The sequence below is a fragment of the Gallus gallus genome, chromosome 8, assembly GCF_016699485.2.
Source record: "Gallus gallus isolate bGalGal1 chromosome 8, bGalGal1.mat.broiler.GRCg7b, whole genome shotgun sequence".
NCBI classification, from domain to species: Eukaryota; Metazoa; Chordata; class Aves; order Galliformes; family Phasianidae; genus Gallus; species Gallus gallus.
The window spans coordinates 14,321,195-14,348,000 of record NC_052539.1 but is presented as its reverse complement, the minus strand read 5'-3'; the positions used below and the strand labels follow the sequence as shown (position 1 = coordinate 14,348,000).

General features: G+C 46.3%; 1 protein-coding gene across 50 annotated transcripts in view; it reads right to left on the bottom strand.

Moving 5' to 3' along the window:
• ZNF644 (zinc finger protein 644) overlaps window positions 1–26,806 on the bottom strand; it is a 74,290-nt gene that overhangs the window by 45,348 nt on the left and 2,136 nt on the right. For 19 of the 50 annotated variants that reach the window (XM_040705093.2, XM_040705118.2, XM_040705131.2 and 16 more), the window contains exon 1: window positions 4,430–4,480. The exons of 5 other annotated variants lie outside the window; for them this stretch is intronic. The gene's annotated coding sequence lies outside the window, so the exon portion shown is untranslated. Of the gene's footprint in view, window positions 1–253; window positions 3,908–4,145; window positions 4,481–26,806 lie in introns of those variants that run through there. 26 more of the 50 variants (XM_046944774.1, XM_040705094.2, XM_040705119.2 and 23 more) reach the window with 4 other exon arrangements.

The window sequence follows — 26,806 nt, the reverse complement described above, 5'->3', positions numbered from 1 at the left end:
TGTGTAAGTACAGAACATACCCAACCTGCAATGCTAGTCATACAAAATCATTGCTACACACTGACAACAGGCCTGAAACGTTCCCAAGCCCAGTGATCTGACCTTTGTTCTGATTTTAGCAGACTTTGTACCCTCTGGATTAAGTTTCAAGAAATACTAAATTTCTAAATAGTCCACCATTCTTCAACTAATCAATTACATGTAGGACTAAGCAGTCAGTGTCCATCAGTGATAACACCAGCTAGAGATGTACCTTTCCCAGTAGCTGGACGTAGCCACTTCTAAGAACAGCAGTTCTACTAACAGCATCACAATCACCCCGGTTGGAGGAAGCGAACTCTGTAGTCCCAAGCTTGCTAAGAAACAGTCAGTTAATGTTTAGCATAACAAAAACAAGACGGTTGCACACTCACTGTTAATTCACCACCTTCTCCCCTTCAACCTCATTGGCAACTTAAGGGCGTTGCAGCAACAACTTATCAACCTAACAGCTGCTCAGAGCAGTTGCACAGGGACAGAAATGCAGCCCAAGACACTAGTTTTTATTGGGGTTTTTTTCCTTACTTTAGAATTTTTAGAAGCTCGCTCTCCTTCCACCAAGGAGATTTAGGAGTGAGTACAACAGAATTATGGGTAGACTTTACCCCGGGATTAAACGCGCACTGCATCACACACAAGGTAACATGACTGATCCTGTGACCATCATGTTCTCTCCATCTTTGTTTCAAATGCACATTCCAAGTCTGTGCACACTCATTCCATGGCCCTTCTTGACAGTTGCGACTTAAAGAAATGGTGCACAAGCAATATTACCATGCTGTAGAGATGTACCATATTGGGGTCCATTTCAGATGATTTCAGCAGTGAGGGAAATCCCAGTGCCTATTTCACATCCTCATACAGCAGAAAGAAGCCTTTTCTACAACGCAGTGAACAACGTGGGTGCGACAGTTACCACCCCCGCGTGTGTGAATTCTCTGCTATTAGCTGACACAAGTTCTGATTTAAGAGACACACTGCATATAGACATAAAAGACTTTTTCTTTAATTAAGCATTAAAAGGGTGTTTTCCTGACCACAAACTACAAGGAAACCTTTAACCCAGTTAGCCCAGTAGTATCTAAGTGTATCAACCAAAATGACCGACATTCATAGCTTCCTTCGGTAACTTCAGCTCTTTTGCCAGCAGCTGTATGAAGTTTGCATCTACATCCCAAAAAAGCAGCAAGGAAAAAGGCTCGCTACCAAAAACCCGCTTCCTTTTAGAGTGCTCAGGAGGATAAATGAACACATTCTGAGAGAAGGAAGACTTGTTTTGCTTTGTTTTACCACCAATTTCTTCACGCTCTCAAGTTGTTTGGACACAAATTCCAGCTGAAGGAATCATGCTTTGGAGGCTCTGCCAGCCTAAATCAGTTTACAAGTCAATTTGAGTGCAACTTTGTGCAGATATAACCTGATTTTACTAAATGTTTTCACCCATCTCTCAATACACAGTACAGAATATCAAAATGCACAGCACATACGGAATCAGTTCAGTTTAGCTTAAAATAACCATAGCATTAGAGTGGGGCATTTGGTATTGAAATGATAGAAGGAATTTAAAACGATAATCTCAACAGGTAACCCACTAAAAGCGGCATCATTTGAAGGTTGCAGAACACAAAAAGCTGTTATAAAATAGAAAACCATGCTGACAGTGAGCTCCTGACCGGCCAAACCAACCGGGTCAGCCTGCAACATCCCAGAGAACCTTCAGCCAAACCAACCTCGGGGGAACTGCAAAGCAAGCAACACAACTACACGGAATTCTGTCCAGTTTTCACTGCTGAGGTCTTGTGCAAGCTGGTAAAAAAACCTGGAAGTGCTCAAGGTGAACAGAGGCACGTGAGCATGCATATGCTTTATTGCTACAAAGAATCTTATTCTCTTTCCATTTGTATTCTGCAGAAGGCTCTACAAATAGAAAGTTTGTGCACAAGTAGGCTGTGCAAGCACATACAAGTGGAAGCACAAACCATCCCACCAGAAGCTCCCCAGGCAACCCAAGTGTCCGTACTGAAACTCAGCCTGCACTGTTATTTTAAAGTGGAAGGCACTGCCACTATTGTTAAACATCCTGTTAATTCAATTGCTGATGCTCCTGCTTCAATCAATTGTCGCTCTGATAATTAACTTCACGAGGATGCTTCGTGTCAACAGGGCCTCTTCTTCCTACGGCTCAGGTCACCTACTGAGATTTCAAGGCCACACTGACCACTTTTAGCGTTCACTCACAAACTTTTATAGGCATTCCCCTAGGCATATACTTTCGCATGTTATTCACTGCAGAAGAGATGCTGGATTTCACAAGATCTCAGGAAAAAAAAGTAATACACTTTTGCCCTGATTTTGCTAAATGACATTGCCAAGGACTGTTTTCAGCATAACAAAAGACGACAAAAGAAAAGTTATTTCTGTAAACAAGAAAGGTCTTTAGTGGTGAAATTAACATCCTCCTACCCCCCAAATGTTTCCTGCCTAACTTTTAAAATAAGAAACCTCTATTTGAACTAGTACTAGTAGGTGTTGGAAGAAACTATTTTAAAGACAATATTTTGAAGACTCTTCCTATTTTAGTTATCATGCATAACTCTGCACTGCATCCCTCTGCAGTCATTATTAGACAGGTCTGCATCATCAGCTTTGATGGTAAGTCAGCGTAATAGGATTGTCACACTGCACTGCTCCTCCATGCACCCTACTTAAATCCCTCTCCAATAAGGAAATTGCTGCGTTTTCTCTCCATGTAAGTGACCCATTAAAAGCTCCTCAGGATCTATTCGGCATTGCCTAATCAGTTCATCTGCTCTGCCCTCAAATCACCTGCTATACACAAGTCAGGCAGCGAAGGATTTTATACAGAAGAACCACATTAAGTTGTCAAAACTCAGATGTACCTCTCAAATGTGAAAATGCTCCAGGTAAAGCCTTGTTTCATAATTTGAATGAGAATAATATTCTGCAACTTTTATTTTAAAAACGCACTGCATAAGCTTCTCAGTAAAGGGTACAATCGCTTGATGGAATTCCGGAGATCCTTATCACTGGAACACAAACCTCTCCGAGTGTTTGCCCATGTGTTAGTTCATTAAGCTACACAACACGAAATGGCTTCTTCCTAAAATCTGGTGCGTGCTCATTCCCCATACGAGTCTCAAAGCGAAGTTCCATGACACAACCTTCATAATTAAATTATCTGCTAGGAAGGGGGGAGGCGGAATCAGAACGTGACTGTAGGTGAGATCTCGCTTAAAGGGCCAGAGTTCTACAGCACTGATGGAAGCCTGCTTGGATGTACAGAGTTTGTTTTTCATTACCACCATGACTTGTCAGTTTATACTGCCCATATTACCCCAATGCAAGCACTTCAGATAGACTAAAGGATGTATACAGAGACACGACGACAGGAAACTTTGCAGATTTTGTACGATAAACGATCCTGGGCAGGGTGATGCTCACCGCCGCAGCCCGGTGTAACACAAACTTTGCTCAGAAGCCCCCGCCCCGCGGCCTGGGTGCCTGCTAACTTCGGCCTCGCTGCGGTGCGGCACCGCGCCGATGTCAGCCGCCGGCGGGCCGGGACCGGCACTACCTTACATCCCACGGTGACCGCCCCGCTCCGAGCCGAAGAGGAAGGGAGCGGAAGGGCACAGCGCGTCACCGGGCCGGCCAGAGCGCGGCGGGGCAGCGAGCTTCCGTGGCCGGAGCAAGCGGGACCGCGGCCCGCCGGAGCCCCCGGGCTGACCCCGGCCACCCACGAGCCTCGGCCTCCCCCCGCCCGGCGTTACCTGCTCCCCGGCCCGCGGTCTCCCCCGGCCCCGCCGAGGCCGCCCCGCCGCTCCGTGCCTGGCAATGGCGGCGGCCCGCTCCCCCCCGCCCCGCGCTCACTGGCTGCGCCGCTTCATGTGACCGCGCAGAGCCCTCCTCGCACGGCCCTTTGTGTCCGGCCCGGCCGGGGCACCGGGAGGCCGCTGGCCGGCCCGGGGAAGGGCCGGGTGCCTCCGGCGGGGCCGGGAGGAGGCGGCGAGGCGTCGGGGGGGGTAGCTCCGCGGCCGCCCGCTCTCTCCCCGCCGCGCCGTCACCGCCCCGGGCCCGGCACTTACCGCCGCGCGGGCGGCAGCGGCCGAGCCGCGGAGCCGCAGCAGGTCGGAGGCGGCCGCCATGTTCCCGATGCAGCAGGATGGAGGCGACGGCCGCCCGCCAACCGCCGCTAGGGCGGCCGGCCCGGCCTGCCGCGCCCGCCTCAGCCCCGGCCCACGCCCCGGCCCTGGCCCTCCCCGCCCGCGCGCCCCCTGCCCTGCCCTCAGCGCTGGGGGAGGGGAGCGGGGGGAGGGCATTTAAAAAAAAAAAAAAAAAAAAAAAAAAAAAAGCATAACGGGAAACTCACGGGCTCGCCGGGCTGTGCGTCACGCCGGGGTTACGTCCTGCGCGCGGCGTCATGACGTCATCGCGTAAGCTTCCCGCCCCCTCCCCATACCGCACACGGAGCCCCACGTCCCGGGGAGCGGAGTGCGCATGCGCGCTTCATTCCTCCGCCGTTCCCGGTCCGGCGCTGCCCCCTCCCGCAGTGTGGTGCGGGGTCGCGGTCGCGACCTCGGTCGCCTTCCCGCCGCCGGCACGAGCGGGGCCGTTATCGCCGCGCCGCTTCCCCCGCGCCGTCGAGCTCGGGTTGACCCCGGCAGCGCTGTGAGCGCAAGTGGGAAATGCCTTCTGTGGGCGTGAGGAGAAACTCGTGAGAGCTCTCTACAAAGGGCGAAGTGCCGAATGCGGCCGCCTCCCGCCCCAGCGTGGCCTCCCCTCACCTGCGCCGGGCTCCCCGGGGCGCGGGGAAGCGGGAAGTCGAAGCGCCTGCTGCTTAGCGGTGCCTTTCCCACAGAAAGTGGAAAACTAGGTCAAACGCTAAAGGAGCTGCACAAAAGAGGCAGTCCTGCAACAAGCTGCGGCTGGCAAACGATGTGACAGGGCAATGAGAGAGCGGAGCAGGAAACACAGAGCAAAGCAGCAGCAAGGGGAGAGGAGAGATCGCAGAGGTGGCCGCTCTGCCCTGGGGAACACCTCTGATGGGATAGCAAGAAACCAGCATTCACTGCCAGCCCTTCGCATTAACGGTGGTGATGGCAAGCTCCAGTTCATAAGGGCAAGGATTCAAGGGAGACAAATTGGTAAATTAGGGACTGCTTTGAGAAATTAGATTTTCTTCAGATTTGCTAGGCCCAAAGGATTTCACGCTAGAGTGAGAAGGTGATAAGGCGACTTCAGAGGTGTGAGCAGTTGTCACTGAGAGCTCATGAAGACAACTGGTGCTTCAGAAGAGGGGAAAAGGGAACGCATAGCATGTGCAATTCCAAGGGGAGTGTAGGAAGAGCCAGGAACCGTCAATCACTTCAGCGTCCCTTCCCTGAGAAGTACTGAAGCAGATGATCGCACATCTTTAAGTCCGTGGTAGCTAATGAAGTGATAAGTTACAGCCAACGTGGATTTGTCAAGAAAATCACACCAAACCAAGCTCGTTCCATTTGATGACAGTATAATGGACCTCAGGTGGGAATAGCAGCAGGTCTGTTGTGGCTTGACTTCAGTAAAGCTTTTGACACTGACTCAGAACTCAATAACTGAGCAAGTGAAAGAGATGTGAACAGAATGAAAAGACTGCAGTGGTACAAAACTACTCAAAAAGTAATCAGCAGTGCTTCTCTGTGAGTAACAACAGAATATAGCAAACGTAGTTCCCTGGGCATGGACATGTCCTGGATCTCTAATTACATGAGTAATGGAGTAGAGTTTGGTTCCTTCCAACTAAGGATATTACGTGATTCTATGATTTACCAACAGTAACAAAATGGCAGAGCTTCAAGGATGTTGCTGGGCAAAAATAGAATTCCAAATGATCTCGATTGCAGAAATAGGATGCAACTGTCAATTTCTGCATTCAAGTGGGAAAACAGTTGCACAATTGCAAGGCTAGGAACAGATGAATAAACACCATGGCTTCAGAACAGGGGCTGTGGACCACAGTAAATCTCAAACAGAACATGTGTCCACGATGTCACACTGCTGTGAAAAAAAGCTGCAGTACAAAGAGATGTGTGAACAGAACTGTCATATCTAGGACATACAAAGCATTTCTCCTCAGACTGAACACTAGTAAAGCCTTGGCTGGAATACTGTGCTCAGTTTGAGGCTCTCTGTTTCAAGAAAATGTATCTTTCAAAGAGCACCAATAGAAGGAAGGCCAGGAAAGCAGGAGGGGGAAAAAACACCAACCAACCAATCAGAATTTTTGATATTCTGTAACCCAAAGTGAAAATCGGAATGATTTAGATTTGTTAGTCTACAGAATAGAGGACTACACTAGATCCATCCAGCTAAGAACAAAACATAACAGTTTCCAGCTGCACTAAAAGAAATTTAGTTTAGGCACGAGGAAAGGTTTCACTGCACATGGATAAATTAAACTGATACGTATTTTCTAGAGGGTTCTGAAAACGTCATTCCCATTAAAACAACAACAACAACAACAACAACAAAAACACTGAGCTAAATGTACAAACAGATGAGAAGCATTTAACTACTGAGAAGTAGTGGGGGCACATCAGGAAATCAATTGCTTTGCATCATTTTCCATAACTGCAGTTACAATCCAGATAGCTGTTCTGATCCTATAAATAAATAAATACAATATATATATCTGACAGAAATCCCAGAGACATTTACAAATGTAATGTGTGGGTGTGATTTTGTGTAAAGGTGTAGATAACCCCTTTGGGAGTCCTTCTCACACTGCATTCTGAGGGGCAGCGTTTGTCACATGCTCAGCTAATTTGCTAATTTACAGATTTCATGTAGGACTGCAGATTCTACATTTACTAATGTGTTTGTTAGTGCTCATGTAACCAGTGTGCACCAAGACTTTTTATTTTCTTTGGTGTGATTTTCATGGTAACATATAAATCTTTCCCCGGAATCCATTAAACTTTTGGCTTTCTCTGGAGCTTGCCAGTTAGGAGAAGGCAGAGCAAATGGTTTACATTATGGGACTGAGAGCCACCAAACTCATCTCATTAGAGATGACTAAAAGGCCATTAAATAGGACAATTTTAAATCTCCACTGAGTTCAACTGAATTCAAACTGATAGCCCACAGGCAAAAGGCAATGAATTTCATTAACAGTACCCTGAAGCACTCAGTCCCCTAATGAGCGCTAATGTGACTCTTCTGAGAATTAAGCTTGTTTTCTGAAAAGATGCATTTATAAAATCAAGTTCTGATATTTTGGAGCACGTATGGATGGTTCTCCACTGTTCCTTAGCATAAGAAACATCTCACAGAACCCACAGATTTCTTCTAAGGGTCTTCTTAATATGTGCCCCATGCTAACCAAAATGCAAATAGAAGCACAGAAAAGCAAATATTGTATTGATGCTGGCTCTATACTTCTCGCTAAATATCATAGATATTCTTGTACTGAATTATTTTAAGGTAATCAGACTCACTCACTCCTATTGTCCCCTCCCAGATAATTTGTAAGCAACAGCAATTCCTGCTTCAATTCTGTAACAAGTAGTAGAAGGAAAATACCAAATTCTATGAAACTATTACAGACGATGCAGGGTTTTATTATACTTTAACTTCATATGTAAGCAAGTAAAACGGATAGCATAAGGAAATCTGAACTTTAATGCTGTCATATCTCACAGTTTTATTAAGAGCTTAAAGATACTTAGCATTTTATTTAGTGCCTCAACTTCGTGACCAAAAATTTCCAATGCCGTACACAGTACTGAACTCTGTAAAATAGTTCTGACCCACACACTGTAGATCTACATTTGGTGTGAATTCCTGGCACACATAATGTCACCATCTCCTCAAAATGACAGTGGAGTCAAATTATGAAGGCTATGTCCAGTTCTGCCAGCTTTGCCACTTACACTCATAATATGTGGAAAGGGGTCGATTATCTTAAATGTTGCATGCTGGCTTAAAAAAGAGTTTAGAAGTATACAGAAATATACACATCCAAAACCAATCAGTCTAATTTTGGATGAAAGGGAAAGCCTCCAATGAGGCATTCTAAGATCAGTTAACAGACGTGTGCAGCCACGAAGGCCCTTAAGATACGATTCTTGAACTCTAATGCCTATAGTGCACAGTAGGCTTTTTGTACCCACGTATCCTGGCTGTGAACCTCTTTTCTTCCTTCGCCAGTGCAGACAAGGTCTAATAATGGTTAAAACAGTGAATGAAAACCTCTTGAGGAAAGGTTGCTACCTAGTTCCCTTTGGTCTTCAAAATGGTTATAAAAAGCTTTTGCCAAAGCAGACTCTTTCATGTTAGCAGCACAATATGATTAATTGAAACCAATTCAGAAACTGTTTCTTCATATAAACATTTTTGTAGATGATACTGCAGAGAGAGTTGGAGCAGGTCTAAGCTGAGGCATTTTGAATGAAAGAAGATTGCAAATGCCTCCTTGAAACCATGCAAAATCCCAAATGCCTGGAGGGAACAACTTTTTAATGATGATTTCTTACATTTATATAGCACCTTTTATTCCCCAGGACCCCGAGCGCTTCATTAATTCTATGCAAAAAGCTTCACCATAGAAATAGAGCCGCCACATGCATCACTCTGAAATTTTCATTTTCAGTTCACACATTTCTTTCCTTACCAAAATAGTGTGCTTTCCCCCTATGTGGGAACCAACACAAAAACAGAGGAAATATTAGATTACATAGTTTTGAGTTGTAGAATAGTATCATCTTCAAAGCAGCAACACCCTCATGCAATGGGTACGCTGCTATAGTCTCATGCGATTCCCCTCTCCACTCACATTGATTTCATCTTCAAACTGCGGCCTTTGGTAAAAAAAATTATCATCCATAACATTTCCAAAATTGCAACGATCCTCGATATCAGAATTTCAGACAAAAAAAAATGAGTTTACAGGAAAAGGTGGCATCTTCTATTCAACTCACTACAATAAAGTCATAAAATTGAGAACTTCTTGAAGTGTTTGAGATTTAATGCTTTGGATTTTTAGCTAAGATCATTGTTGTGTGCAAAACAATGCAAAAAAAGCATCACAACCTCTGCTTACAGAACTATCCTGCCATCGTCCTGAGTCCCTCACAAGTACCAAAACAAGGCCCCAGATACACCATGTGAAACTACTGCTCACTGTGCTGCATGGTTTTTCTTTTCATCCCGCAGAGATCCTTCCAGTTCTTTGTCCTTTCTTATGGAAATATACTGCTCATCCCACCAACACAGAAAACAATTTGAAACTCAGTATACTGGTTGTTTCTACGTAGGGTAATCAGCATATTTCTACAGATATTTTAGAAGAACTAATAACTAATAGAAGAATTAATTGGAGCAGTTTGATTTACTTCAGCACTGTAAAAATTGAAAGAAGAAAAATGATTCAACTTTTTTTTGTCTGAGCTGTTGATTCATGTTCTGTTGGCTTGCTTCTTCCACAGGCTCTTTTGAAATGGTTGTCAACGTTAATTAAAGAGGACTGTCTAGTCTTGTCTTCTTCTGACAGAAAAAAGAATCTATTCATAACATATCTTTTTCTTCTGCTATAAATCAAGATATTTTAGTCATCTTTGTCAGTATCAATAGAACTTTTAGATTTGCCAATAAAACAGTAAGAGGGCAGTAAGAATGTGTAGGTAAAGTTACATGCTATGAAAGCCTTTCACTCTCCAGACAGTAATCCCAAGGTAAGGTTAGTCCTGAGGTACAACGTTTGGAGACTGTCTAGGGAAGCAGTACTGCTTGCCACTGAATTGCCTTTAGAACTATCATACCCTTTTAAATCTCCCATCTAGGAAAATATTTCCCACATTAAATAATCAAGTCAACTGCCAGTGTTTTCCTGTTTCTAGGTTTCTGTCCATAAGCAGCAGCATGGAAACACAGTATCTGCTGCCGAGACCTGCTCCTTTGGCTGAGCCTACTGCTGCAATTATAAAACAGCTTTTGTCACAAGAGCACTGGCTCTGGGTGCAGCCTCCCACAGCTGCCTCCTGTTTTCAGTCTCACACCAGTACGGAGTGTTATTGTCATCTGGTCAGAGACGAGCAGCTGCTGGAGCGGCGCTGGCTGCCTGGCACGCGAGGCTCCATTCCTAGCTGTTCCTCAGGTACCACACACTAAACATGATTGGTTAACAAATCCTGGATTGATTATCGATAGACCAAATTAACCCCGGTCTTTATGCTTTTTTTCTTTTTTCTTTTATCTTGCATTATTCTTATCCATCTCACATTAAAAAGGAGGAGCTGACATCTCTTTTCTCATGTCTGAGTTACTGAGCTCAAGTCTCACAGAATTCAAAGATCACAAGAAGGCAGAGCAGGAAAATACCACTGTATATTATAGCACTGACCTTCTTAAAAGCAACAATGTATTGCCTTGGAGGGTTGCCATTTGTATCACGCACAGGAAGTATTAATATAAGGAAATATGCTACGAACAAAAAAAATAGTAGCAAATTTCTTCCTGAGCCTGTTGATGAATTGTAATTCAGTGGGATAGGAGAAAAGCTGCAGCAATAAACTGGCCTTCAGCAGATAATGGAAAGGACCTAGATATAATAGGAATAAATTATCACAGCTCTGCTGACCCAGCCTGATGATTCAGTTCACATTACAGTGCCAAGATAGCACACAGAGAGAAGACGGAGTAATTTCAAGTTCCCTGTCTCAGGTGTCCCTCTAGTAACCTTAATGTATCCCTACAGAGGAAAGGGCATAAGAGAGTGCAGCTCCTACCACCACTGACCTTGTGCCTGACCTTCATCGTGAGCACCCTACACCAGCAAAGCATTGCTGAGGAGAAGGAAATTGCACTGGGCTGTTGGGTTCCACCTTACAGCCTCCCAGCTGTGTCACACCCCACCTCTCCCTGTCCTTAGTCACACCCATGCTGCCATGGGTCCTGAGCAATTTTAGTGTGGGGAGTTTGTGACAGTGATCCTTTTAGCCACGCTCCAAATCTGTGTTTGTGGCTTGTACAGGTCACACTGAGGGACAGAGGTAGCACAAAGGGGAAAAGCCACCTCCTTCAGCTGATCACCCTCATGGGGGGGACATGGCAGGCAATACACAAACACCCACCATTTCTGTACTTCAGAGTCACCTGACCAGAGAGCAGTGAGGACAAGGGTCCAAGTAAGGACGATTTCACCAGAAACTGCAGCCTCTATAGTGCCATATATTAAAAAATGAACAACTAACAGTATCTCTCAGTTGTCACTGGCAATGCCAGGGTGTCGCTGCACACCAGCCAGGATTTCATACCGCCTACTTTTCCACACAGCTTCCTGCTGTCCTGCCCTGCAGCTCCTACATCAGCAATGGTGATTTCTTGCCTTAACTCAGACGGCCGTACACCCTCCTGTCCTTATGCTTGACACAAACAATTACATAAGTCTTTGCCATTGTCTGTAGAGCTCCAGAGGTTTGTGCATGGGATGACATAATAACAATAATATTTAAAGAAGTAAAGAAAATTAAAAAAACCCACCCTTATTACTATTAATGTGAAAGTACCAAGGAACTTATTTTGTCTTTAGATAAGATCACAGCAGCAGAAAGTCTGTTTGATATGCCATACCTTCTGTTTGTTTCTTAATTGTAAGGAGTTTGGGTTTGATCAAGACAATTAATTATGAATATAGCCGAGCTTCCTAACATCAGAGATGCAGCTTAAAAAGCTCCACAAGCTTTTTTAGTGTATATTGTACTGTATAGATAAGCATATATCTTCAGGGCATGAAAACAGACATCTTTGTAATTGAATCCTGAAAAGAAGGAGAAAATATATAAAACTGTGATAGTTTTTGTCAGGCTAAGAGTTATCACCCAATTCTGAAAAATTATTTATCAAATTCTGTGGTTGCACAGAATCAGCATATGGCACGGTTGGTTCGTGTATCTCACATGTCAGCTTGGTCACTGCAACATAAAGTTTCCTCCTGTAGAATAAAATTAATGTCAAGGATGAAAGGAGCAAGTTCAAACGTAGGGTTATTACAATGCAAGATTCATTACCCGGCAACTTTTTTCTTTCCAGCCTCCCTGCCTCTCTGTGCAAACGAAAGAGAAGCATCTCCCCGCTTCCCAGCTTGGCCACATCCTTTGCATCTCATCTGCCAGAAAGTATCTCCAGTGTAATGATCAAAGTTACATTTAAACTTGTGCTTGTCTCTTGTTCATCCAGTATTTCCAGATCGCGTCCCGCCTGTGTTCTCAGATGAAGTATTTGTTCAGCAGTTTACTTCATCCCATTCAAGAAATATTGTCTTAGGTTTGGGATTTGCAGGCCAAACTTGTAATATAATGCTACTTTTAGTATGAAGCTCATAGGAACTGAAAGTCTTCTTATAAGCTCAGTGAAATAGCTGCGAAGACCTTAATGAGCTGTCAACAAGGCTCAAAGAAAGAGAATTCAAGCACTAATTTTCCTAGTAATAGAAATCTACACATTTAAAGTAATTGTAAAATAGTTATTTCAGTATCTTGGAACACGAGCTGAGAAGAACTTTCTCAGGCAAAAGAGAATGAAGAAATGCAGCAGAACAGTCACGTTCATTTGACAGCTTGTCCCAGTTTCACATCACTTGGCTCTGGTTCCCAACAATGTGTTCATAGGTCAGTGTGTGGAAATGGGCTCAGGTAAGGCACTGGAAGGGTATTTTTAGTTAGACCACACAGGCAACTGACAGAGTGAAAATGGGCTATCTGTAAGAGCCGAGCAGGGAACAGTTAGCAGAGTAGTTCCCCTTTGGGAATTTCAACCAATGCAGCTGTGTGTGTACGCTCCCAGGAATCTCTGCAATCTATCTATCATTGTATCCACATCTCTCTCAAATTCCATCCCAAGCATATTAAAATTATTCCATAAGAGGTTACGTATGAATGGTCACTCAAACATACCTTCAGCTTTGAGTTACAACGTTCACATTCTGCTTTAAAACAGGAGAACTGTTTTTACTTGCTCTGCTCAATAGAAAATCCTGATTTTGAACCATCCTAAGAACCAGTGAGGTAACAGGGGTTTAAAATTTCATGTAGACGTCTTAATCGGCGAGTCATTGAGCCCAGCCAGTGTAAGACTGAGAGTACTTTTACAAGTATCCCATTTATGAAGGAGCAATAGCCATGTTTTTGTAACATTTTACCAATTACATATGCTAGAAGAGGATGGTGTCATCACATTTGTGATGGTATTAGGAAGAACAGCTTCTCACAGTGACTGTTAAAATTGCACATGCTGGGAAAAACTGTCTTATTAGGATTAATTTAAGACAATGGGTACTCACTAAGCATGAATCGTATACAATCGCTTCCACCATTACTCTTTATTCCATCCTTTATAAAGAAATAAGGACGCAATGAGAGCTCATTTCGTTGCTAGGCCCTGGCCAGCAGGAGCTGAACCAATTGAACCCCCGGGCTGATGAAGGCGAGCAGTGGCCCGAGAACCTGCTGGGACAGCAGTGGGGCTGCCTCACAGCAAGAGGCTGCAGAAACATGGGTATCTCCCAGCACTTCTCCTCAGCCCAACAATGATGCCAAAGGCAGCCACGGGTGTGGGGAAAGGCAAGAGAAGAGGCAGGAGCTTCCAGGCAGCTCCAGATGGGGAAATGCTGACTGGCTGGGGGAGCAGGGTTTCTGCTTAAATGCTCACTGGACATGCTTGGTTTGCCTGCTAGGTTGGTTTTCCTATGCAGGTGGCATGTGATATGTTTGAGGACATGCCATATGAGCATGCTGAGTCTGTAGCTGAGGAGGAATGAGAACAGCAGCACAAAGTACACATCGAGGCCACGTCCCCACCTGTGCCTCACCTTCCCTGGGACAGCCAGCACATCTCTCAGGTCTTTTCGGCCATTGGGGGCGGCCCACTCAGGCCCTACATTTCAGAAACAGTCTCTGTAGTGCTGGGAAGGAGTGCTGCTGCTCCTCTGGATTAACAAAAGCAAGAAGATCTCAGCTTGTAGCTGCAGCCTCCCAAGCATGGAGGAGACTGGCTGCGAAGTGACCAAAGATCTTGCAGATGGCAGCACGGGGCCAGGTGGAGGAACTGGGCTGGAGGCACAGAGAACATGTCACCACATGGCCAGATGGTGCCGGGCAGGGCTGGGCAGGTATGGCATGCGCACAGGCAGAGCTAAAGCCCAGCGCCAGGCCATATGGCTCTGTTGGACAGGTATAGGGGTGCCCTGAGGACAGGCACTGAGCGGTGGAGGTGATCCAGACATACACGGGCATTAAGGAGAACAGAGTAGGTTTCGGAGGAACTTCCCCCCAACATCCCAGCTGGGGCACTCCCAGGGAGCCTGGAGGGCAGACAACGGCCAGGTAATAAAACCCTAAGGGTAGCATAGGAGCAGTTCTGCTGGGCAGGAGGACAGGGCTCCATGGCCCCCTGGCACTTGGCAGTCCTCCTGCTCTGAGTCGGGTGAGGACATCGCGCTTGCAGGGCGGCTGACGGAACAAATCCCATTTCCCAGCAGGAGCAGGAAAATTAAATGGCTTGGGGAGTTCCCCACTGCTTACTTGGCAGTGTAAGCGATTGTAAGCGATCACCTGTGCACCACAAAGGAAAAACCACCAAACATAAAATGAAGTATGCTTCAACGTCAGTGCGGTGCCATCCAAACCATGGGGTCCTTTCTTTCACACAAGTTTCAAAAGTACGCCCTCAATGCAGTGAGTGAACAAACCCCAACTCCCCTGGTACATTTAGCTTAGAAATTACAGCTGTTTCTTTCTTCTTCTCCCTTTTTTAAACACTTGGCTGGGTTTCAGGAGAAACCATGAAAGTAAGAACTATCTTGAAAGAGCCTGTAGAAATCATCCCAAATTTCTCCTCATTTTTGGTTTTCCCTCATTGGAACTATGAGTGCATGAGGGCTGGCTTGGCCCAGGTTTAATCCTTCTCTTCTGGAGCCCAGGAAGACCTGCAGAAGGGTGGCCTGGATCCCTTTCTGTTCTCCTTTAAGGGAATACTATTTTGATTCTCATTTCACTATGTAGAAGCCCCAGAAGTTCCCGCAGCTGCTGGGTCACAAAACAACAGACAGACTGTAATTTCTCATGCACGGCACCCAGCATGGTATATCAGAAAAAAGGCCCCAAACCTGCTCCTGCATTCTAATAAATGCGTGTGTCGCTTTGTAGGAGATCAGAATCCTGTCCAAATTCTGCAAAGTCTAACAGAACAACAGTTGCCAAATGACAAAACCTATCAGAAGGAACAGAGTAAAAAGGCACGTCTTTGTTTCAGATCTTCACAGCTTCAGTACTGGCAAGAGAAATGTCAAGGTTTCCAAAATAAAGCCAGTTAACCACTGTAACTGCTATTAAATGTAAACAAGGACATAAAAGTAGAGACGCTGGAAGCCAGGATAAGAACATTTGAAACAGTAGCTGTGTATACAAGGACAGCAGACAGCACCGCTCGCTCCTGGGGCTGCCGGCGCTGGGAGCAGAGGCGCGGAGCTGCAGGCCTGCACTGCGGGCAGCCTCAGGCGGGGCTGGGCAGCACTGCTGCGGGTCAGCGGGAGGCGTGGGGCTGCGGAGAGGGGCCGCCCGCTGCCCTTCAGCAAGGAAGCGGCAAACCTGCCTTCACTGTCCTTCACCCCAGTGACACTCCTGATCTCAGAGCGAGCAAGCTGAATTCATGAGGGCAGCCAGCTTGTTTTAAGGTTCACAGCCAGAGAAGAATAGATTCAATCTGTTCTGCTGCTGTGGCAGTAAGACAACGTGCACTGGCATCCTAACCCAGATAAAAACACTTGGAAGATAATACAGAAGTGACAGCTTAATAGATATTAGTTACTCTGTAAAAAATATCAGTATTTTCCTTGCATAGACAGCTGTTAAATAAAGGCACTGCTTAGTGCCTTTATTTCCACAGGACACGATAGATGAAGACAGTGTATTCCCATGCATTACGCTATTGGCTGTACACAAAAATTGCATCCATTGAATTTAATCAGTAAAGAAAGGAATGAAGCACAGCCATCATGCGGACTACTGCACTCATCTGTCCTCTCATCATCGACACTGCACGCATCTGTCCGAGGCTTGCAATTGTAGCAGCCTTGTGTACTGATACAACGCTGGCATTTTCTGTCCCAGCACAACAGAAAATGATCAAGGTTCAGGACGTGAGGAAGAAGAGAAACGAGACAGTGACCACAAGTCATGGAGCGCGTGCTGGTCCCAGAGCAGCTAAATGAAGCCCAACGGGATCGTCCCGTGCAGAACTGCACTTAAGTGCTGCCTGACCGTGGCCATTATTGGACCACCGATGTTTCAGTTAGAACATAAAAGAAACGCGCTCCAATCATTAATTGCTTATTAAACTTCTGTGCTGTTGAACACACACTGCACTTCAAAATAATACGTGTTGACAATCCATTACGGCAGATTTTATGACAATGCCTCGGTGATAAACATTTCTGCAAATCCTAAAGCTGGGTGTGGGAAGAAGCCTGCACACCCGCCATAAGCTGCCTCGAAACCGAAGAGCTGTCAAAACAAAATGAGCCATAAAAACAATAATATTCAGGCATCGCTCTCATTAAACACCTAATGATGCCACAGGCACTTCAGTGGGGAAATGCTCATGAGGATCACGAGGAATTAGGAGAAAATAAATAAATAAATAGAACGGCTGCCCCTCGAACCGCTCGCCGGGCTGCTTGCGTGCTCTGCCGCAGGCAGCTCCTCGAACAAGATGGAGACGAGAGTGGAGACAGACAGCCAGGGGCTGCTAGGTGCTGCTGGTAGTGAAGGCAAGCAGAAGAACTGATGGTAGAGATTAGGGGCTGTGATTCGCTTTCAGTTACGTCTCACATCTCAGCATTTCGTGGCGTTTAAACGAAGCTGTTCCATCAGCACTGCTCCCGTCTGTGCCGCTCTGCAGCCATGTTCTCCTTTCTGGTATGGATTGCCTTGGGAAAGTTGCCAAGCTGTGACAGAGCAGTGCAGAAAGGAAATCACGCTCGTACGCTGGGGGTGGAGAAGGCTGCAGGTGAACAGCCCCAGCGCAGCACGGTACAACACAGGCTCCTGCCTCAAAAACTCCACGTTTGAATGAAACAGGAGCCAGAGCACTTCACAAAAAGCACACAGGGCTGCTGGAGGCCCCAAGCCATCACCTCCGTTTGCACCAGGGAGGTGTGAGCACAGGGCTGCTTTAGGAGATCGCAAGAACAAAAAAAAAAAGCGTTTCCTTTGAAAATGCTGGAAAATCCCTGTGCAGCTTTGAAGGCCATTCCTGCCAGATGCTGAACTCCTCCTTTATACTTAGGAAGGATCTGGACCTTGTAATTAAAGACAGAGGGAAAGGAGGGTGGACCCAGGCTCCCGTAGGAGTAAGCAATTACCTACCTGCCAGGACCTGCCCAAAAGGCCAGGCTCTTCCTACACAATCCAGTGACTGCACTCATTTTTTTCTAATAGTCATTGTTTCATTTATTAATAGCCAAGCTCTAAGGTACTTGTTGCCTTTTCATCTGCAGACCTCAAAGTACTTTACAAAGGAGATCATTATCAACAAAGCAACACAGACATCTACTTTTGGGCTTTGCCACAACAGGAGCATCTCAGTTCACCAAGGCAGTGGATTTGCCGACTGAGCTTTCCTCCATCCACATGCTCTACAAACAACCTTCGAACCTTAAATGACCTGAGGGGGCTGTTTTCAACTGCAGGGTTGTATTGCTCACAGGGTATCAGGCAGCCCTGCACAGCACCAACCTGGCTGAAACACTCTCATGGAGACACTCAGCCTGACGTTATGGGGCAACCTCTGGGCACCACCACATCAGAGTGGGATCTGTCATCATAAATATTGCTGTGGGTCACTGCAATGAGTACGTGCAACTGCTCCATCCCCAGAGACAAGTTATACTGTCCTCTGGCCAACTTCAATTGCTTTACTAAGGGACAGGTGAGGAAATGTGCTTAGGTTGATGCATTTTTTGGCAGTTTTGCACTACACACAGAGTAGGATTTTCCATTGTAATGACCTGCAGCTGAAACAGATGTTTTGCTTTAGTGTTTTAAAAGCACTTTACAAAACTTAGCATTAATCTATTCTTCCACAGTGCAGAAAAAAAAAAAAACATGTTTAATATTGTTACTCACATAACAGAACAATGTGAAAAATGGAAACAGGTGTTTCTCATTTAAGCACGAATAGGAAGGAAGCATAAGAAACAAAGATGATGGAGTAGTAATAATTAAGAGAAATGTGATGGCTTGCTTAAGTCAGGACTACTTCTAGATCTCCAGTCAGTCCTTAAGCATCGCATTAATGACATGGTCCCAAATTCAGCCAGCACGTGGAAGTGCTCAGCTCCAGCTGGGAAGTGCACTCACATGCTTCATGGATAATACCTTAAAAAACTGAATGAGTGCTTCATTGTTAGCGCTCACTGCTGAGGGTGGAGGTATTGTTCCTGTGGATCTTAAAGCACTGACTTCTCATACTGCAGACATCTACATTTGAATTCTATCGGAGAAATTGAATCAAAAATGAAAATACATTGTTTCCTGAAACCAGAAGGGCTCTGATCCTACAGCAGCACCTGCAGCGTGCCGTGTCACCCCGAAGCAGCAGGCTGGGCCCCTCTGTGCGCTCCCTGCCAGGAGGCCCAGCCCCTGGGCTGCGGTGCCCAGCACAAGCCCTGTGGTGCCCGGCCACAGGGCCCCACACTGCACAGGCACAGGCCTCACCCCACTGCCTCCTGCCGTATGGAGCTCCCACGCTGGGACTTTCCCAGTAGAAGCCTTTAGGAAAGCTGCAGTGACTCAGGTTTCGCTGTGGGGAAACATGGCCATTCCCAGTCCACCAAAGAGGAGAAATGGCTAGCTTGCAGAAGTGAAGCTGGGGAAGGGGTGCAACATGCTCTGATACTCTGAACGGTGGGATTGGGGTGCAGCCCACAGAACACACCTTTCATTATTGGTATGACCTTTCATCCTGAAGTGCCACGTCCCTGCTCCATGTCCCTGCTCCAGAGCCCTCAGAGCCCACCTGGCAGGAGGCAGGGATGAGCAGGAGAGCTGCAGAGGCAAAAAAGGAGGAATAGCAAAAGAAATGTTCATATTCCTCATGGATTACAGCACTCTTAAAAAAATCTCTTTGTCTCCATACTGTACTAACCTATAAGGAGTCATCAGACGGAAATACAAGCAGTAAACAATTCCTCCCACAAAGAAATACTTGGAAGGAAAAACCAAAATCCAAGATTCAAATTCTCTTGTTTGAGTTTGAAGGAAATGCCCCAATTCTCTCCTTTCCCACTAACTTTTTAATATTAAAGCAATATTTCTGAAATTGACACTGATTTCAGTATAGATGCTGAGAGAAATTTGGCCCTGTGTGCAGCCCACAGACTGTGCATGCAGAATTAATAATCTCGTTAACATTACTATATGCAAATGCTCCCAGGGTGCAAAGAGAGATTTGTATTTCAGATTAATATTTTATGGGAATTTTGTGTGTACACGATAAATGAATAAGTGAAGGGACACAAGGGGACGTGCAGAACATGTGCATCACATGCGAAAACTGCATTAATTCTTAAATGTTTGCAATGGCCACAAGATGGTTAAGGAACAACAAGATTTATTATTGTAATTACACGGGAGGAGAGAGCAAGAGAAGAAAAATGAGAGATCAAGGGAGCCGTTTCATGTTACAGTTTCTCCAGCTGCAGAGCTGGCTTGAGGAGTCCTCCAAACCTTCCTGCCCCCAGCCCTTCTACCCTGCATGCCCTCCCCTGGTTGCAGATTACCATCCCTTTAATTCTGCCGCTTCAACCATTTGCATGTTCAAGCTCTAAACAAGTTCTTAACTACAGCATGGAATCACACCCTTAGTCAGCTTGGTCTCCCGTCCATCTTCAGTTGCTGCGTAACAAGGGGCAATGCCGCATAACATCTCAGCATTGATACAGCACCGCCCATCTGAAAAAGGGGCATGGAAAGGAGGACTGAGAATGGATCTCAGAGCCTGGGGGGTTGAAAGGCAGATCACTGCTTCCCCACTGCCTCAGCTCCTGGCTCAGCCCCTGCCCCACCTCTCCAGTTGTCCTTATTCCACTGAAGTTTTATTGCTACCCTGGAATGGCACAAAGCTCTCTTGTGCTTTAGCTATAAAAAACGTAATATTGTATTTGTCCAAAAAACCTACATGAGTAAAAGAAGATCCCTGAGGGGATATTATTAACTGCCTGCTACTTATCATTGATGGTTATTCTCTGAGACAACTCTCCTGTTTAATCTTTATGCTCTCAACAATAACCCCTCTCTCTTTTTGATCAAGTGTTTAATTTTCTTGAAAGATTTTCTCCGACTTTAGTTATTATTGAAAGGGATTTTAATTTTACCCCAACTCTTTAATGGCTAAATCTTGCATATCCACTATTTCAGATAGGGGTATTTCAGTTATTCTAAGTAAATAGTTCGAGGATTTGGTCTTGATAGGTAGATGGAAAATTTCAAATCAAAACAAAATTGAAATTGCACTTTCTTTTCCACTCCAGAATAGAGGTTCTGAGCCTCCCTGAGTAACCTGTCAGAGCACTGCAATAAGAAATGGATACTGCCAGCCTGCAGCAGAGCACAGTCCTGTGTCAGGGAGTTCCATCAGCGTGAGTGGCAGCCCTGGCTGTGTGAGCAGTTAGCTGGGTATTTCATCTGCAGCTGATCAAAGATAGAAAGATAAAAAAGACAAACAAAGGGAAGTGGTGATGTAGAATGTAGTCTTACTTTCCTAGTCTTCACAGGCAGTATTACTGCTAAATTTCCTTTAATTGTTTATAGAACTTTAAAGAATAACAGGAGAGAAAAATAAAGGAGCCAGAAGAGGTTCAGCGGAGAGCAAAGCCCAGAAAGCCTTGCAGCCTGCTTACTTTCCCTTCCCACACACATCCTCACTGCCACTGTATCTCTGCAGACCAGTGGAAGTTTTCATGGGAAAACTGACACTACAGTTGCACTTAGGAGAGCCTCTCGTCCTGATGCACGACAGCCCTTCGTTCATTGTCCTCACCCCTCTCCTACAACAGCGTGCCTTCACAGCTGCCCTGTTGACGCAGACTCCCTCACAGGATGAAATCAGCATTGCCAAGAGCTGCATGGGACGTGGCTACTCTGTGACTGGGAACTGAGGGGGGGAAGAGACTCGCACGAAAGCAAGCAGGGCTGAGCACAGCACCAGCAGACACGAGGCTATGTAGGCCTGAATCCCTACATCAACGCCTTCATTTTCCCCATCTGTAAAAACTGCCTTGAAATGCTTCCCTGTTTCTCAAGAAGGCTACCGGGGCTAATAAAATAATGCTCATCTAATACCATATTGTCCGAAGAATATTTTTCCTAAATCAACATGTTTTCAAATATTTCAGTTGCAGACAAATTTATCTTCAATGCAGGTACAACAGACTATAAATGAGGCCTAATAACATCCAGATGATCTCAAGATTAATCATCGGCTTTCAGAATAAGCATTCACCCCCTCTGTGGCATTTCTGTTGAGGCAGTTAGGCTCAGCAACCCCATTTGCTTTCTCAGCATCTGACAGCAGAGCACACAAACGGTATGAGCAGACAGAACACAGTGAGGGAGAGATGTAATCACCAAAGAAATGGAGCAACAGACTTAAAAGGAGTGTGCTCCTCCCAGCAGGTCAGCTACACGGCAGCTGCGTGCTTCTGGGCCAGTACCAAGTGTCTGCCATCACCCTGCAAGAGCCTTGTGGCTTTAGATTTTATCCCTATTGACTGCAGTATTTAAGTATTTCTAATGGTGCTGCTGCTTCTCAGAATGCACTAGTTCAGCCTCAGCGTTGGACAGACTTTTTCTAACACAATCTTTCTAATTTCCCAGCTCAAGTGAGATGCCTGGAGAATCTTTCTGTGCTGCCCTTCACACTTGCATTCAAGTCTTCCCTGTTTAATGAGCCATGGGCTGTTGCTCTGAAACAGAGGACGTTAACAGTTCAGAAAAAATAAACCCCTGCAGATTAATCACCTGGCTTCCTCGTGGGCCCGATTCCAGTCAGCAGACAGTGTGAAAGGAGGATACAGCCATGTACACTGCCTGAGCGATAAGCGCGTTAGCCGACCGCTACGCATGGCTCTGACAAGCACGTAGCATATGGGTCCTATGCCATTGTTTATTTCAAATGAATAGCAGAGGCCTCCAAATGTCACTACATTCACAGCAACTGACAACTGTGTAGCCATTACACGTCTCTCTTTGCATTCCTCTTCCTCTGTGCCAGTGAAATAACGTCTGTTTCATACTTCTTACTTCTAAAGCGAATGTCTTATTGCTTTCTGAACAGCAGTAAGCAGCCACGTATCCCTTCTGAGTCCACCACATAATGATCCTCGCAAAAATCAGGGTCTCGTTTCATCCTGAGAGCTGCACCTTGCTAGGATATAGCTACTATGGCATTCCTGCTTCTAGGTAAACCACTGGTAGCTTTACTGTTACTTAGCCCATCCACTCCATTTCCAGAGGAGGTACGTGAGGGGTAGCATGAAAAGGAAGTAGGATTAATCGTTGGCCAACAGAATGGTAAGCCCTTTGCCAAACTCCAAACGTGGCATAGGCACGACACAGCTTAATCCTCTGGAAACACAGAACGAAAACAGCCAATTGTGCCATCAGCACAATCTCCCACACCTCGTAGCAAAGCAAGCTCATAAAAGACAAATGGGATATGGCATTAAACGGTTCAACAGACCTGAACTGCTCCAATTTATGTAATGACAATAACTCCCCTTTGCTATAACCCACCTCTTCAGCCCTGCCAGCCACAGCCTTCTGTGGTTTGAGGGACTTTTCGAACGTGATTCTAGCATCAAACAAAGTAAATATCAGCCCTATCTCTTGATCACTTCTTACTCATCTCCCATCTACTGCTGGGTCAAACCCCAGTCTCACTGAGCTCCCGATTTAGGATATTAGCAGGGAAGGGTGAACTTCCATCCTCATTTCTTTCCTTCACATATCTACTAGCTTGTTTCCCAGGTTTCCACTTTTACAGTCCTTAGAGGCTACGGGGGTGTGATGCTTTGACTGCCTTTACCTTATCTTTCCTACAGGTAACGCAGGTCCCTGACATACCTGGAGCAAACTGGGACTGTTATTTCAGCTGTCAGTCATGCTTCAGCTGGAAGACAGCATCCCATCAGCAGGGAGATGGAAGCGGGGCAGAGCAGAGCAGAGGACAGCAGGGTCTTTGATGGCAGCTGTGTGCTTCAGCTCCCGCCCACTAACAGGTATCCATGGGCACCGCTGCTCCCCTGGCTCTGTTTCCCTTTGATCACGTTGTGTTTCTATCGGAGCGTTTCAGTAAACAGGGCCCCTGTGATCACGTACCACGGGCTAGATCCTCCGCAGACCGAATGTCAAAAAAAAGTCACGGTGCTTTTCCTGAGCTGAGGGTTTGGCCCTATATTCTAAGTGTCCCTCTGCCACCAAGCAGGGCCCCGTCAGGCATGATGCTGAGCAGCACTGGAGTTAACGAAGACCAGTGTGAATGGGGTACGCACAGCACCACGGATTCCCTAAAACCAGTCCTTTTCAAAGAACAATCTGGATGTTAAAAAACAAGCCACGAGTGGAGTCCCCACATATACAACAGCACTTCAAACCTGGCTTCCTTGTAGACCTTCAGCCTGTGCTGGGGTTGCAAGCCCTGGATCTGTGTGCATTAATTCCTCATTTCATAGAGGCAAAAACGCTGCCAAGAGGGATGCAAACACGTTCACTTTATGATGATGCATAGACTCTGCCTGGAGCCTCCCAAAGAAGCCTTTCCCTTCCTTCAGCAGCATACAAACAGTGCACACTACATGCTTTAAATGGGATTCGAGTCACTTCTTTCATCACTACTAAAGCAGGTACTGCTGGAGATAAAAGCCGCTGTCTCAGAAAAGCAGGTATGACATCTGGTACATAGCACCAAAAATAAATCTCTGACTTCCTCTCATACCTGCCAAACCTGCTCCAAGGAAATAAACCTGGGAAATGTTATAAATGCACACTGCTCTCTGATTTCAAAGGAAGAGCTGACCTATTTTTTAGCTTGCCCATTTTAAACATTTCCTACGACAAAATCGGTTTGCTGAAACAACGGGTTATGTTTGTTAGTAACCAAAACCATAAAGGAAAACTGCATGCATGTGACAAAGCCAAGTGGCCTGGTGTTTGCACAGGAGGTAATTCACGCTAATACTGCTATTTATAGTGCAGCAGCACCTCGGGGACCAGTCACGCTCAGCACATCTACCTGGTAGGCACTATAAAAACATGAAGTCTGATGGTCTCTCCCCTGCAGCGCACTCATACCTGGGATTGATGGAGTCTAGTTGTGTAAGGGGCCATATAACGTGGGAGTGGTCCTCTGCTGAATTATTTTCTCTGCTCATATTTGTGTAATAAGGATTTCCTACATTCATTCAACAGTCAACCTGCTTACAACGTGGGAGATTCGGGTATTGGTGAAGGTGACCTACTTAAATCAGAGACAATTAAAGACCCGCTTCCCCGCTTCCTATTTACAAGCTTAACCAAGAAACCATACGCAAAAAGATCACATTGAAGAAGCTGGGAAATGTTTCCCAGTGCTACAATTCTGGTCATACAGGAGGGTCTGTTGGGGGGATCAAAGGAGGGGGTGCATGTGATTCTTTATTAGCAATGTAAATAGGACACGTTTGGAGGCTGTCACCACCCCGATCGCTCATCTGCTTTTGTTAGTCCTCATTCTTTATTCTTATTGTCTTTGGTTTTCTGCTCTTGTCGTTAAAGTTAGTTATGTTATACGCGCCTGTTTAGCATATTCCATACGAAAATGCAAATGGAGATGAAAAACAGTAAAATAAATATATGCGGCTCCCGCATCACAGATATATTTCCTGTGGCATGTCAAATACAAAAGAATTGTTTATCATTTCCAAAGTCTGCTTCTCCATTATGCGCGTTACTTCTGCTTACCAGCAGATGGCAGCTTTCCATTATATTAAATAGGTTCTGTTGTTGCTATCAGAGATCTGAAAGTCCTAAGCGGCTGGCAAAAAGCCTCGAGCTCACTTCAAAGTTAATTTTTTCTTCAATTTCCTTCTGCACCACCCCCTCTAGAAAAAGCAAGGCCTACACCGTTTGTTTCAGTTCACAGCGCTGCTGCTGACCGAGGCTGGCCGTTATCTGTGGGTTACCTGACAGCGACTTCAGGCAGCACTGTCAGCTGTTATCCGGACTCAAACACCGCCGGCTGCCACCAGCCCCGATTCCCAGCCTGCACTGAGGGACTGCACACAGCGCTACTAACAGCAGCAGGGGGAGGCACGTGTGGCTGTGCAGAGGGGCCAGGGGTTTATTTCCCTCTGTGTCACGTGGACACTGAACTTAGAAAACAAAGAGTTAAATCCACTGTCCTGGCAGCACCAGGCTCCCTCCTGCGCTGCTGCAAGAAGGCTCAAGGGCCCAAGACATCTGTGCCAGGAGATATGGCCTGCAGGGTGCTTCCAGAAACCTGCTGAGGCCAAGAGCAGCCCTTCCCGGTCAGAGGCGCAGCTACAGGGCAATCCTGGCTGCCCTAGCACGGGGACGAGAGCGATTACTTTCCAGTGAAAGCTTCTAGCCGGGAGCACCAGCAGAAGGGACAACTCTGTTGGTCCAACGCTGCTTTAATATGTGGGCACAGACAGACCCTGGGCATTGCCTGGTGCACACAGCCCTCGCGGCGGTGTCATCTCCACCCTAAAAGCAGGCCCTAATGCACCAGGAGTCCCACTCCCACCAGCACTGTGCTGAGACCCTCAGACTGTGTGAGCCTACCCTCCCCTGGTCGCCCCAACAACCGCCTCCTCCATGTCCCTGTGGCACTCGGGCAGCCTGATGGGGCTGGACTTGATCCCTCACCTGGCCAGCACCCACCACAGCACACTGTGCTCCTTTGGGCAGCACAAGCCACAGGAATTTTGGCTGGATGGAAGCAATCACACGACCCCTGGCTTCTTGCAGGAGCAGCACCAAAATGGCAGCAGGGAGCAGAACTCCCCTCACCTTACACACAGGCGGCCAGCTCTGCCTTGCACAGCATTAGGGTACTTCAGGCCCACATCCATTTCTGCCAGCTCTTCAGCCACCAAGCGAGGCAGCGGGCTGAAGCAGGCTGCACAGAGAAGGGGGTGGGAAGGAGGAGAGGGCTGCCCTCATGGTCCCACAGGCTGAGGCCTGACAGGCTTTGTGGCTGGGCTGGCATTTCATTCATCTGTTTTTTTATCCTGCTTACATGGCAAACTGCCCCTTCCCTAAGGCTGTAAGGCTGTACAGACCCTCTCACATCGTGCAACTTCTGAGTTTCTGTTTTCCTTGCATTCTCAAACTGGAGAAGCAAACAGGTTACAGTCCAGAGATCATTTTCCAGCCATTTAATACCTAAACAAAGCTAACGTTCCTAAACGTGCACAGATAAACACCAGGCTGTAAGCTATCTAGGGAACACCACCTTTTCCTTCGCAAGCAGAGCCATGGAGCCTCTTAGTAACAGTTCGCAGAGAGTGAGAAATTCACCAGGGTACTGAAGTAGGAGAAGCTGAAAGCAGAGCATGCAGATGCATTATACAAATGGGCAAAGAGAGATAAAAAATATGGGGAGGAGAAAGGACATCATTTGGGAAAATCAGGAGCTCGTTATGCTGTGAGAA